At 42.7% G+C, this 14662-nt stretch overlaps 1 pseudogene; it reads left to right on the top strand.

Annotated features, from left to right (window-relative positions):
* Positions 1-203: 203 nt before the first annotated feature.
* The window catches only part of LOC133022093 (TBC1 domain family member 4-like), a 31557-nt pseudogene continuing 17098 nt past the window's right edge, over positions 204-14662 (top strand).

The following is a 14662-nucleotide window of genomic DNA, read 5'->3' as shown; positions in this document are numbered from 1 at the left end:
AATATTAATCTATGGATTATCATTTGAAATCGTCTAAACTTTGAGGTAATTTTGAACTTTCTTGGTGGTGGAAGTGTAACATCGTGCCTCCATCAGGACCCTGCTGCCCTGCTGTCACCTGGTGGATGTAAGTGTATGTGTGTGTGGGGGGGTTTTGACCTGGAGGTCCATGTGGTCTGCTGGCAGACACTTTCCACACGGCCATGGGAACAGACTTTCCAGTTATTCTGCTGTGTTATTGGGAGAGAGAACAGGCGGGGCCTCCGTCCTGTCACGTTTCATACGGCGGCTCTGCCCTGCCCACTCCTCCAGCACATGGGAGGGTTGGGCGGGTCGTCAGCACTCAGACCGGGCCCACGGATGAGAAGGAGAGCAGTCCTCCCAAGGCGGACGGGAGGTTCACGCTGACTTACGTCGGCTGGTCCTCGCTGGACCGGCGCACCACCCTGCCCATGCTGCCGTGGCTGGTGGCCGAGATCCGGCGGAGGGGCGAGCGGGGGGACTGCGGCCCGGTGGTGCAGCCCCGGGAGGTCCAGCTGGTCCTGCACCCGCCCCTGGTGCGCTGCGTCCCCTGCAGCAGGAACAACTCGTCGGTGTTCATCTTCGAGCACAAGGCGCAGCTCATTTCTCGATTCATCCACAACAGCAACCACCTACCTACTTCGCCTACCTGCTGCGGGGCCAGCCGGACAACCCGGAGGCCGACATGTCCTGTCACGTCTTCAAGGCCGGCGACCCCAACCAGGTAGGTCGGGCTGCTCCGGTGCCCAGAAATAACCCTGGGACCCTTCCAGAGCAGCAGCTGTGCCAGGAGCAGGACCAGACCAGGACAACACACAGAGGAAATAGTGCAGAATTAGAGGGGGAAATATTTGTCTTTTTGTCTACAGTGTCTTTCTGTAATGTGAATGTTTTCTCACATTCCTGAGCTCTTTTTAATTTGAAACTCTTATGTTTTTCCCACAATCCCTCCCTTACTGTGTGCCTGCCCTCTCGCTTCTTTGCTGTTCTGGTCGCACCTCTGAATTACTGTTACATAACATCCCTCCCTAGTGCATATTATGAATATATTTGCACAGCGGCCAGTGTGCAGCACTTATCTGACACAATAGATGTGCGCACTGTTTGTTTCCAGCGCTCATTGTTGTCTTAAGCACTGTGTTTGGAAGACCTTGGCTGTGCCTCCTGGTTCCAGGCTGTTTTTTTCTTTCTAGAGCTGCCTTGCCAAATATCTTTAGCGCCGCAGTGATTCAGTGTTCCCTGTCCTCTGAACTTTTAATTTATTTAATTATTTAATTTAATTATCTAATTATTTAATTGTATTGTTCAGTTGTTCTACTACTTACTATTTATTTGCTTATTTGACTGTTTAATTTTTCTTTTTGCTCATTGTTGTTTTTTTGTTTCTTACTTTGTTGTTTTGCTCTTTCTTTTGTTCTTGTTGCACTGTGCCTGCGCTGCTGATGTAAAACCCTCAAATTTCCCCACTGTTGGACTAATAAAGGATTCTATCTATCTATCTATTTTCCTCTCTACTCTCAACTGTAAAAGTGTCTCATGACTGAAGGATGGACTGGGTTCTGAGAATTGCTTAAGAGTTCACTTACTTTCTGTCTTGACTTGTTTGTGTTTTGTTTGGATGCGAGTTAGTAGGAAGGTGCTGTGACTTTTGACTGTTTCCTGCGGGTGTTGAACAAAGTGCCAGTAGCGCACATAGCTCGGGGACATTCAAGTCTTTGCTGTCTTATTTTGTCCTGCAGGGTGTGGGTGTTCCCTGGTTCCCTTGGCTGTGTCGAGCCCGGACCCTTCTGGACCAGACAGCGTGTTCGTTGATTCGAGGTTCAAGTGGGAAAGGTTAATAATTTAGACAAGTTCAGTGTTCAAAAGTTTCACAGTAATACGTTTATTGTATAAGAACAATACTTACAGAGAGTCTCTGGGGTTCTGCTGGACACTCACCAGGTCACTGGATCATGTCGAGAAGAAGCCCCCCTCATCCTAAGTCCACAGTATTTGTAAAGACACAGGGTGCAACACAAAGGCGGTTCTTTTCTTGAGGGCACTCAGCAATTGGCCAGATGTATACTGTCTCTCAAAGTGCAGTTTTTTGCAAGCACATCATTGTGAGAGAAGGTCCACTCCCCCAGGTGTCTCTCACCATTGTGCCTTTATCAAGAAGGGAGTTTTTTACAGTGGAGAGACCCAGCAGATTAGACCTTAGAGGAGGATTTCATATGTTTTTCCCATAATAATTCATGAAATAGTTCTTGGTTTTTGTTCGGGCACATCCTCTCTCCTTCCTGAGAATCCGTGCTTTCATTATCTCAAATCTCAAGATGAACTTTCCTTCTCACGCGTTCCCCAAATTGCACTTTGCAGTCAGATTAACACTCAAATGGTTGCGCTCTGTGTTTGACCCTGTATTTGAGTCCAGAAATTATATATCACTCCAGGACAAAAGAAACAGTTGTAATATTGTTAATTCTATAGACTACACAGCTAATATTGATTCACAGGATATAATGTAGGTAAAATATAGTAAAATATATTCATAAGATAGAGAACAAAACATAGATATCTCAACGGCTGCCAGTCGACCTCTGACTCCAGTGTTGTTTGACGAGCTTGTGATAGTTCACATCTCATGATGAGCTGCAAAGTACATTCAGGCCCTGTGACTTGTTTATGCCATATGAACATATTTCTCTTGTTCTGTGGTGACTTCGGTTTGTGGATTGAGTCTACATCGCGGTCTGTATGGATATAATGGCACTATTTGGTTATGTTTTTATCCCTGTCCTTTGTTTTATTTGTCGGATTGTCTGTTTGTTTGTTAGCATCCTTCCAACTTGGTGGAAGGATGCGGTTTGGGAAGAGCCCAATACATTTTGGTGTAGATCTAGATCAGAGGGCAGATGCAGATCTTTAACTTTGCAAGATAGGGCATTTTTCAACAGGAGTAATTCATGCACCTTGATGAAATAAAATCAGGTTAATTTAGGGAACTGATATCTACGATTGTAATTTGTGCAATTTGGTGCAGCTTGATTGAATTAAAGAGATGTCATTCTAGTGCAGTTGCTGCAAAGGTCATTTATATTTGAGCTTTTCTTGGGAAATATTTGATTGCTCTTGCAATAATGTGCCTACATCAGTTATGTTGAGTGTCTGGGATTCTTGTTATTCTGCTGCAGAGAAATCCTCCCCTGGCATTTGGTTCCATTTCCCTTCCCATTCTCTTTTGTTACAAGTTTTCCTTTTCAACGTCTTTCCTATTCATCACATCCCATCCAAACAGGAAGCAGAGGAGGCTTTTTACAACTCCCGGAAGTTTGAAGTGCTTTATTGTGGCAAGGTACGTCAAGTACAAGTACACGCTGCATCGATAAGTTTCGTCAGCACGAGGTCGAGCGCAAGCGCCTGCGGCTGCTCAACGGCCCAGCGGGGGTCCACGGAGAGCGCCCCCGTGGAGTTCCTCATTGGGGGCGATGTAGACCCGCTCTCCTCTGCTCTGAACGAGAATACGGACGACCCCGAAGTTCCTGGAGAGGAGGATGTGACCGGAGGTGGAGGTAAAGAACTCAAATCGTGAATTAGGAGAAGTTGTTGCATTGAATTGATGCAAATGAGCACAATCACAAAACTGAAGGAGATTTACCCTTTTAAAATTATGTTTATGAACCAACCAACGAGGCTTCATTCTTATTGGTTGGTAATTATGTGAAAAAGTGTTCAAATAGAAGTATCATCAAATCAAAATGGATTATAGTGTATCAGTATGAGCAATGTGTCGTGGCAAGTTCTACAATCCCACTCTACCAACGAGGAAACAAGACACAAATTTCTCTTACAGAATTCTCACCTTTAATGCTCGAGCATAGTGCACACATCAAAGTTTAGTTTGGAATATGCACAAGATAGGAAACAGTTCTTTGTCTTTATACATTTGGCTAACCCCTCCCACTCTGGTTGGGGTTGTGTTAAAGTCAAAGGTTGAGATCTTCTGATCACATGAATACAACAATGTCTAGTTAACAGCAATCAGGCCAAGATTCATTCAGTAGTTCAGGGAACAGCATGATCAAGGTTACATTGTAATAGATTCAATCATGATCAATCAAAGGGGAAATAAACATGATTATATAATGGTCAACTGTTATATTTCCCTTACAAATGTCTTACAGGTTACAAATATGAGTACATATATAACATTTGTATGTGTCTGTGTCTGATGCACAGGTAAAGGCCTCTCGGGCAGCGCCAGTCAGAGCAGCCTGCGAGGAGCGTTCCCCGAGTGCATCCTGGAGGACTCCGGGTTCGAGGAGCCTCAGGAGTTCCGAACGCGCTGCAGCAGCTTGGCCGGGGGTCTGCAGCGGAAGCCGGGGGAAGGCGTCATCCTGGGCCCCACCCGCCGCCGACACACCAGCGAACCAAACAACGTTCAGCCGTCTAACGCGGACAAGAACCGCACCATGCTCTTCCAGGTACAGAAGGTTTAGTACAGACAAGTGGCGGTTCATTAAGATGATCTTCTCTTTAAGTCCTGCTGTTTGTAGATTTCCAGTCCGTCGACTCGGAGGAGATTTATCATCACAGCAATGTTCTCTCATTAAAACATGTGGCTGAGTTTGCTCTCAAGTGCCCGGACTCAACAAGGGGATCTATTATATTTGATTTCCAGTGATTTGCAGTGAACTGAATGGAATGAGGATAACTTACAATGTAATGCTCTTTGGATTTACTCCAAGATTGTACTGTATGTCAGGAGTATAGGCAAAACTATAAATATTTTCCTCCATCTACGAGATTGATGTGTTTGTTTTTCCCCCGAATCATAAATTGTCTCGAAACTTGATCCTGTTTGTCACACCAGGAAAACCAAATGCCTTTTCACCTCAGCGCTCAGATTGGTGCTCTGAACCCTTCCCCACGTGTGCTCAGTTCAGCCCGCGAGCTCCACGTTGGCTGCAAATCATTTTTATGTGCACGTGGCTGGCAGTCATTATGTACGGACTCGCTCAGCCCCGTGTTACTGCTGCAGTTAAAGAGGCGGTAACTCCTGAGCTGAATGTGCGACTGCTGAAACCATAAGGCTGCCACTTCATGAAAAAGCATGCAGGCTTTCACGCCGTGCCCATTTCCTCATGGAGCTAATTTTAAAAACTGGAGCACAACACTCAATATGATACTCCACATAGCAGTCAATTATGGGAAAAATCGTTGCTGCATACTTGTTGACCTTGATTTGGATTTTTGGGAGTGTGTGAGTTTATGTTTGTCATTGAACGGGTCTCAGAATAGTCGCAGCCCTTGTCATGAGATACTTGACTTGATATATGCTTTGCCTTAAGTTACACGACAGTATGAAGGTGTTTTAAGCTCTTGCGTGAACGTGTGTTACCACAGGTGGGGCGTTTTGAAGTAAACCTCATAAGTCCAGACAGCAAGACAGTGGTGCTGGAGAAGAACTTCAAAGATATCTCATCCTGCTGTCAGGTTGGTCTATTTTTATATTCACACCCAAAGCTTTTCTCTTGTGTCTCTGCCGCAGTTCTATTCAGACAATGAGCTCAGACTAAATGTTTGCATTTCTTCTCCTGATGCACAAATCTGCATTCGTACTTTTTTCCCTTGACTGTTTAATTTTTGAAAATTATGTTTTTATCAGTGATGGAGTCTGATGCAGGCCCAATTTCAAATGCACTCCCTAAATAAAGATAACGTAGAGTGTAGTTTGAGCAGAGAAGTCATTATCTTAATTGAATCAAAAGCAGAAAATGGAAAATGTTAAAAGCCATTATGTTTTCAGTGCACTTATTTTCAGTATGATGTATAAAAGTATGCCCGTCCTTTGCTGAAATACATTTTCCCATTTCTCTTGACTTTGACCCAGGGTATCAAACAGACCGACCATTTTGGATTGGTTGGCAGGGACCAGTCGGAGTCTGGGCCCCGTCAGTAGTGCATATGAGGATGAAGACCTGCAGGACATGATGGCCTGCATGGAGAGACTGCTGCAAGAAGGCGAAGACATCAAAGGATTCATGGTCCATGTAAGTCCGCGTTACTGAACATTCGTGTTTTATTGGCATGTAATCCAACTTTGACGCCACGCCACGGTCAAACCGTTTGACGAAAAATCGATCTTTGAATAACTTTTTATCTCCATCTTTTTGTGTGTGGAATATAGCCAAAATGGCCACTAAATGCAAAATAGCAGGCTTCCTGTTGTTTTTTTCTCATTGCACCAAATACCTTATTTGTTTGTCTGGTCATGATACACCTGTGTATTGATTTTGCCATACTGTTTAAAGGCGGCTTCCTTTGTTGCCACACTGTTTAAAGGCGGCTTCCTTTGTTCCCACTCTGTTTATAGGCGGCTGCCTTTAATGCCAAACTCTTAGTTAAATACACTAGCATCCATAAAAACATTTTACATATACTTATTTTTACTCCTTCAACTTCAAAGTAAGTTTTTATGTGTTATTAACTTCTATATGGTGTAAAAGCATCAATGCATATACTAGACAAATGACAAACAAAGCTGTACACAACAAACAGCTACTGACCTACTACTTTTTAACCATGTTTTATTCTCATGTCTTCAGTGTTAATATGAATTCAGTTAACTGACAATTACTCTATGGACAGCAGTATTGATACAGGCTGGCTTATCCTGTTAAAATAAGGTGAAATGAACTGATATTGAAGAAAACTGTTATTTATACTTTCCTGGCTAACCAGTAATTTAAAGTACATCTCTACCAAGGTTATCAAGTACAACTTGAAAGACAGATAGATAGATACAAAGATCAACTGAAACCAGAAATACAATTTCTAAAATTTGTAGGGCTCCAAAGCAGCACTGGGCGGGCCCGAGCACATGCATTTTGAAGCGTTGAAGTCGTTTTGCCTGAAAGAATTAAATAATGACTGAGGAAATATTGACACATAGAGCTGTTCAGGGCTGGACTCTGATCATGAGACAGAAGTTTGGTGGTGATAGGAGTTGTTCGTTTACGGCTCAGCATCAAAGGATTCATGGTCGATGTATGTCCGCGATACAGAACATCGTGTTTTATTGGCCAGAACATCGTGTTTTAATGGCATGTAATCAAACTTTGACGCCACGACACGGTCAAACCGTGTAACGAAAAATCGATCTTTGAGTAACTTTTTATCTCCATCTTGTTGTGATGACACTCATCTCAATTTGAAGTTGATCTGATGAAAGCCCTGGGACAAATATCTCAAAGTAAAAATATGGAATACAGCCAAAATAGCCACTAAATGCAAAAGAGGAGGCTTCCTGTTGTTTTTTTCTCATTGCACTTACAGACTTTTTTGTTTGTCTGGTCATGACACACCTGTGTATTGATTTTTGTGAAGATCGGTCAATCTGAACACGTTCTGGGGGTCTCGGGGGCTCGGGGAGCACCGTTCAGACATTTTGCGACGCCCATTGAAAATTCCTCCAGGATACGTACATTTTCACTACTTTCTAACTTTCTGCATGTTTTGGTAAGAAGTTGAGAATGTTAAAGCCCTCAAAAAGCTAATTAATTTGCCTGAATAATAATAAAAACAATAACCAGGGGTTCGCCTCATTGATTTTGGTATGAGCGAAATTATAGAAAAAGACACAGTTTTCACTATATTCCGTGGCACCGAAGGACACAAACCTCCAGAGTTGTACATGAACTCCTGCCACAAGCCTGCTCCATCCACAGTGTGGCAGCTTGCGATCGTCCTCTTCGAAATGCTCCAGAAAGAAATTTTTTCCACTGAAGACTTTCTCAAAAATAAACTGAAAATGCCTAAGATGTCCAAAGATTGCAGCGATTTCCTTCAACTGTGTTTGAGGGAAGACCCGGTGCTGCGCTCCATCCTGACAGAGCTCGGGCTTCACCAGTGGCTGATATGAATCTGCATCTCCTGACCCCGCCCCCATCCACGTCCAGGATTCAGCATCATCGTTGATTGTTGATAAGTGGGATGCAAACCGTGATTAAAAATAGATAAATAATCTGAATTAATATATTTGATTCAAATTCTCACGCATCCAAACTCCAAACCTTCAGATTAGCCGTGTGGCAGGAATGCTCTCCGACAGGAGCTGCAGGAGATGATCATAATAACCCAGTAAAGCTGACTCTGCTAAACCAGAAACACAATGACTATTGTTCCCTCTGGCCTTGATCCTGAACTTGCTGCTGCTGCCACACTCCCCGTGTTGTTTCAGAACAGAAGGCTTTTGTTTTGAAGTCGGGGCGCCCCGAGTGTGGACCCCAAATAATATTAATTGTCCTGTCCACACCAATCACGGACGTGGCAAACGATGCACAAAATCACCACACAATTTACATGTGTTGTTTGGCTCCAAGCATCATGCTGAGTCACTACTACACTCATATTGCTTTAAAATCTGTCTGCGGTAAATCCTGACGAAGACCTCCTGCTGTTTTCTCACTTCAGCTCATTCGGACATTCTGCAGAGTTTCTACAAGAATGTGAGGAGATTATCTGGAGTTCGGTGCATGTTTGAAAGCAGCTGCAGAAGCAAAATAATAGATAATTAAAACTTTGAGCTTAAACCTGCAGATACAATGTTCATAGTTAATTTATTGCGTTGGCACAAATAAATGTTCGACTGTCAGTCTGTTTGATAATAGATTCATAATTAATTCAAATGAGTTTTTAAGTGAAATGAAGTATTTTTAATCAAAGACAACAAAGAAAGGAAATAGTTCTGATGTCCAAACTAAATACTAATAATTTTACGAGAAGCAATGTCGTGATCGTTGGCGGTATGTTGAAGAAATAACCACACAGATTGTTAATTAAATCTGTAGTTTCTCGAGAAACAATGAGATTCAAGAGTTTTGATCTTAAAGAAACACGAGGGAACACAGGTTTTGGGTAAATATTATTTTAATTAAATAACAACTTTTTCTTGTAAAGTATTATGACTATTTTCTCGATCGTGACTTTAATCTCATATTATTCAAATATTAAATCAAAATATATGATAGACTCGAACAACTGCTCTTGAGTGTTATCTTGCAAAATGTTTGGGATTAAGAGTGAATGATTAAGAGAATGAAAAGAACCTGTGAAACATCTTGCAAAAAGCAGAACAGGATTTGGTTAAACACCTGAGTGTATTGGATTCAAACTAAATTAAATTTCAGTAACTCCAATTTCATATTCCTGATCACTCAGCGGGGCCATCTAATAACAATAATCATATTAAATTACACTGCTCAAAAAATTTGATATCAATCTGTCCATTTAGAGTGTGAATAAATTTCAATCAAAAATTAAATTTCTAGGGCTGCAAAGCAGCACTGGGCGGGCCCGAGCACATGCATTTTGAAGCGTTGCATGCTTTTTGCCTGAAAAAAATAAATAATGACTGAGAAAATATTGACACATAGAGCTGTTCTGGCTTGGACTCTGATCATGAGACAGAAGTTTGTTGGTGATAGGACTATGCACAGTGGAGTTATGACAACATCGTCTCCTTTGGCGAAGGATGAACCTTCACCGTACCTCAATGTTTGCACGGTTTGAGGAAATGTCCCAATTCTGAGAGGGAGAGAGACATGACCTTTGCGAGAGATAAATATTCTTTGACCACTGTCACTGCAGGAGTGGAGTTTATTTATGGCTCAGCATCAAAGGATTCATGGTCCATGTATGTCCGCGTTACAGAACATCGTGTAATCAAACTTTGACGCCACGCCGCGGTCACACCGTGTGTAGAAAAAAAAATCCCTCAGTCAGTTTTTATCTCCATCTTGTGATGACACTCATCTCAATTTGAAGTTGATTCGATGAAAGCCGTGGCAATATCAATAGGAACTCACCTGACCTTTGATGTCAGTGCTCGGGCCCTAATAATAATAATAATAATAATAATAATAATAATAACAATAATAATCAGAGCAATATCAATAGGGACTCACCTGACCTTTGATGTCATTGCTCGGGCCCTAAATATAGATGAGGCAGGTTTGTTCACTGTGCTTTTGGGGTTTGGTTGTTCTTTAGTAGTTACATGTTCTGCATATCTGTCAAAAGTTGTTAAAAGTTAATGTGAATTCACTTATTCTAGTCCTCACGAAAACGCAACAAAAAAATACCTGGCGTTCAAGCGGGGGCGGGGCTCGTGAGGGGGCGGGGCTCGAGCGGGCTCCGAGTGCGAGACCCCAGCACGAATAGCGCCAGTCGTAGAATCTCCAGATAGAGGACGGCTGAACTATTTATATTGCTGCAATGGGTAAGTGTAAATTCGCGGGGTCTGGCTGAAGCCCGTCGCTGGGAATGACCGGGAGGCTACTGTTTGTTCTGTAGGAAGAAAGCGAGTGTAGCTTCAATGGGGATAAATGCTCTCCGGTCACAGATGTAAGGCGCTAGCCACGAATCCTTCGTGGCTACGCATGACAGCTGTTGTCCATCGAGCATTTGGTAACACCTTCCTCGGTTAACGTTGTTACACGACCCAGTACGACAGCTGAAGCTGGTAACTAGATGCTAACGTTGCTAACGTTAAATCAGTTGTCGCCGCTTCAACTTGTACAGACGTCAGAGTGACGTCGCCACGCCACACCACCGCTGCGCGCACAAGTGATGTGGTGTCTCGACACAACAGTAAAACACCGCTCTCTCACGTCCAATGAATCATATTTGTAAGGAGTGAGCACTACTACCATGTTCAAAGTTTACACACGTACATTTCTGAGTTCTTTTATTATATCATAATACTGGGAGAATGGCGCAGATTGTAATTTCCTTCAGGTGAGATAATAGTCAAGTTTTCCTGTGTTTTTCAGTTAAACACTTAACTCACATACGCCACATGGCGGCCATCTTGCCAGACGTTGCTCGCTCACACATAACATTGTGTTGGTAGTGGTAAATAACAATAACTTGCTCAATTTTCAACCGATTTTGAAACGGTCTGGTTTGTTATAAACGTCAGATGTAGTTTTTTAGAAAATAACATAGTATGCAGTGTCATATGCGCACAAGTGTTGTGGTTTCTCGACAACAGTAAAACTCCTGTCTCTCACGTCCAATGAATCATATTTGTAAGGTGTGAGCACTACCACAGCTCAGTTAGTTTCGTCCATGTTCAAAGTTTACACACGTACACTTACACAGAGTTCTTTTATTATATCATAATACTGGGAGAATGCGCAGATTGTAATTTCCTTCAGGTGAGATACCAGACTAGTCTTCCTGTGTTTTTCAGTTAAACACTTAACTGACATACACCACATGGTGGCTCTTTTTGAGAAAGTTGTAGCATTATATCAGTGACAATGTTGATCTGATTTGTGTTATTTATGCTGCAAAATAGTTTTATTATTTAAAGTCTTATAAAAGTGCCTATTGCAGAGTTGACTGAACCATTAATGCTCAGTGTGTCTGTCCAGTGTTTCTCACACCACAAGTAGATTCTGACAGCCATATTAATTTCAATCTAGCCTCTTAATTTGTCTCTCAAAGTGGACCAGATTGATGCATCTTTACTTTAAAATGTACTATATCCTCTTCCAAGAGGGTCCAGGGTCCATCCACCATGATTTCTACAAATCCTGTGGGAAACACTGTTGTTTGCATGTGTGAGTGAGTGAGTGAGCATGTTATTGTTTTAAATAAATTATGCCTTTTGGTTTAGTAACTCAATTTATTCCCTCCTGGCCTTTCTGAATTCTGTTGAATTTAATCTCAGGATTGCTGCTTATACCCTGCCTAAAGTCTCTGCTTTTTTTTTCACTTGTATGAGCAGCCAAGCGGTCACAGACTCCATTCAAGAAGAACACAGAAACACCCGGAAAATTATCAATGTATTTACCTGGGAAGAAGTCGGTAGATGCGGCCAAAAAGCCACCGAGGAGCAAACAAGCTGCTGAGCAGAAACCGGTCAGTAGGCTGTAGAAGTTGATGACAAGTTACTCGGATTTTTGAGCTTCACTCTTGTTTTGTTTTTTGTTTTTTGGCTCTGTTTAAAAAAGCTGTTTTTGACATTGAGCTCTTAGTCTGGCATGTTGGAGGCCTCTCCCATCTGTGTGTGTGAGTGTCTGTCTTAACGTCTTATTGTGTCAGCAACCTCTGAACCCCGGTGTCATATGTTGCTCAGGCCGCTCTCCCATCACCCTCCAAAGGAAGAGAGGACAAAGAAGAGAGCCAAAAACCAAAGGTACAGCTGATAGCCCCACGTAACTTGTATTTACTGTTGGATTCCCCTCCTTTTTCTTTTCTCATTTACACACACATTAAAATGTGTGTCTTCCTATTTTTTGTTTTCCCTCTCTCATTGCGCTTTTCCCACTTTCAGTTGTCTCTGTTATCTGTGTCATCTTATCTATCTTGTTCAAAAAAGGGAAAGTGTTTAATTTAAAAAGGCAAGGAAGAAATGATGTCTGATCTACTGAACGGGCCACATGGTTTAAATAGTACTGCCATACAAGCCAGTAGCCAGTCAGATTTACCTTTTGCCTCAGCATACCTTCAAGTTTGGCCTGTATCATAGATTACAAGGCCAAAACACTTGATGATGCTAGTTGTGCACAACTGTGAAGTTATGTCCCTAACATCCGCTGGTGGCATCTAACACCTGCTGACATCTGCTAGTAGGTAATAATCTACATTGTGCAGAAGACCTTCAAGCGTACAAGGCATATTCAACATCTCGTCCTATATTTTTAAAGAATTTGTTCTTTTATGTAGTAAATCGAGTCACCACAGTGATAAGCTTTTGCAAGGGTCAATGTACTAAGGCCCTTTTTAGACTTGGAATTAACATCCATCCTGAGAGGTCCCATCACAAGTGGTCTAAAACTAAAATGTTTTCACTTCATCTCAGTTTGCTTCACTGTGTGTTTTGCTCTCGCTATCAGATGCAAGAGAAGCGGCACAATTCCCTAAATGTTGGTGACATTCTTATGTAAATAAACAGGCATTGAAACACAATGCGCACCTTATCGAGGTCAGCAAATTTATCAAGTTCATGTTTATATATCGTACGATAAATTGATATAGTAATTATCGCGACAGGCGTACTCTGTGCTTGTTCTTAAGACCATTGTTATGAACAGATAAGTTGGCTCCGCAATGGTAGTCATAATTCTGATAGGCGCACCACCTGCATTTAGGGGAAAGACTGCAGTGGAATAGTATGAACTCACAACGACCGCAAGAGTCCTGAACACAAGATAGCAAGTAATGTTTTGTGATCTGCATAGTGATGCGACAACAGTCCTGTACTCTGAACTTGGCATAAGCGGTCCCCGTTTCATGTCTCAGCCTGTGATTTGTTTGCTCTGTTGTTTTACTGGTGATTACAAGATCAGAGATGCAGTTATTAGTGAGTGAGCGGATTATCAATGCTACAACTACCTGGAAACCAGTATAAAGAAAATAACAACAGCCCTGCTGCCACACTCACCTCTGACTTCACCCTTCTGCCATTTGATCTTTGAGATTTTAATACCAACAATGAGTTCCATAGTGTTGCTTGAATGTCGTGGGCTTAGATTTCTGATTCCATTTTCAGAAAGATAATGCTACTTAATCCTTTTCATTTAACAGACTGAGAAAAAGCAGATACTGCACCGACTTAACCCGGACTTAAAAGATCAAAGTTCAGGGGAGGAGGGAAAGGAGGCGGTTCCACCTCCTGTAGAACTAAGTGCTGCTCCCCCGGAGAACCCGTCTGACACAATTTATCCCAGAAGAGAGCGAAAGAAGAGGGGTCCACGCGAACGGTTTATACCTCCTGTGCTGGAGAATGCGACAATCAGCCAGGTGAGTGTATCACTTATTAAAGCTACATTATGTAACTTTTACTGAGCAACAGCGCCCTCTGCAGCCACTGAAACACAACTGAACGGTGGTTATTACCTTGATCCGGCTTCCTGAACCAAAAGAGCTACTGCTGTAACAAATACACAAAGTCTGTGTAGAATTTGATAATTTAAAGGTTTTCTGATCTAATATTTGAGATAAATGCTGTTTTTTAGCCTGAGTCCAGAACATGTGGACATGCTGACATTCTTACATTACAACCATAGACTGTATATATAGATTACAACTAGGGTTGGGTACCGAGAACCGGTCCCAATATGGAACCGGTTCCAATACAACCCGTACCTACCCGGACCGAAATGCAACGGAGATTTCGGTGCCTCATTTCGGTGCCTGAGCCAATTGAAGACTGAGGTCTCCGCCCGTCCCGCCTCCTCACACTTCCACTCCTTCCTTCACAGGAAGCGGCGCCTCCCGCGGGCCCCCGCATGTCGGCCGCGGCTCCCGGTGGACAGACTCTTGTCCACGCGCTGCCAGCGCCCCGCGTGCTTTAGGGCTCCCCTGCAGGTGGGGGGGGGGGGGGAGATCTCCTAGGGAGACCTCTCCCCGGCGCTGGCTGACTAATAATTTTTTTCATAAAATCCATGTAACCTTGACACACTTTCTCTGCTCTGTCTAAGACAATTAACAACCTAATTCCTGCATTCACAAAGCTGTGATCACAGTTGCATAATAAACCAGTGATTGTGTTTTTACACACACACACACACTCACACACACACACACACACACTCATGTTCAAGGATACATCTAGTTGTGTTTCAGTGTTTTCAGAGCAGACAGCTCT

This window comes from Limanda limanda, chromosome 16 (genome assembly GCF_963576545.1).
Source record: "Limanda limanda chromosome 16, fLimLim1.1, whole genome shotgun sequence".
Lineage (NCBI taxonomy): Eukaryota > Metazoa > Chordata > Actinopteri > Pleuronectiformes > Pleuronectidae > Limanda > Limanda limanda.
The sequence above is the reverse complement of the archived record's forward strand: the minus strand, read 5'-3'. Positions and strand labels throughout refer to the sequence as shown.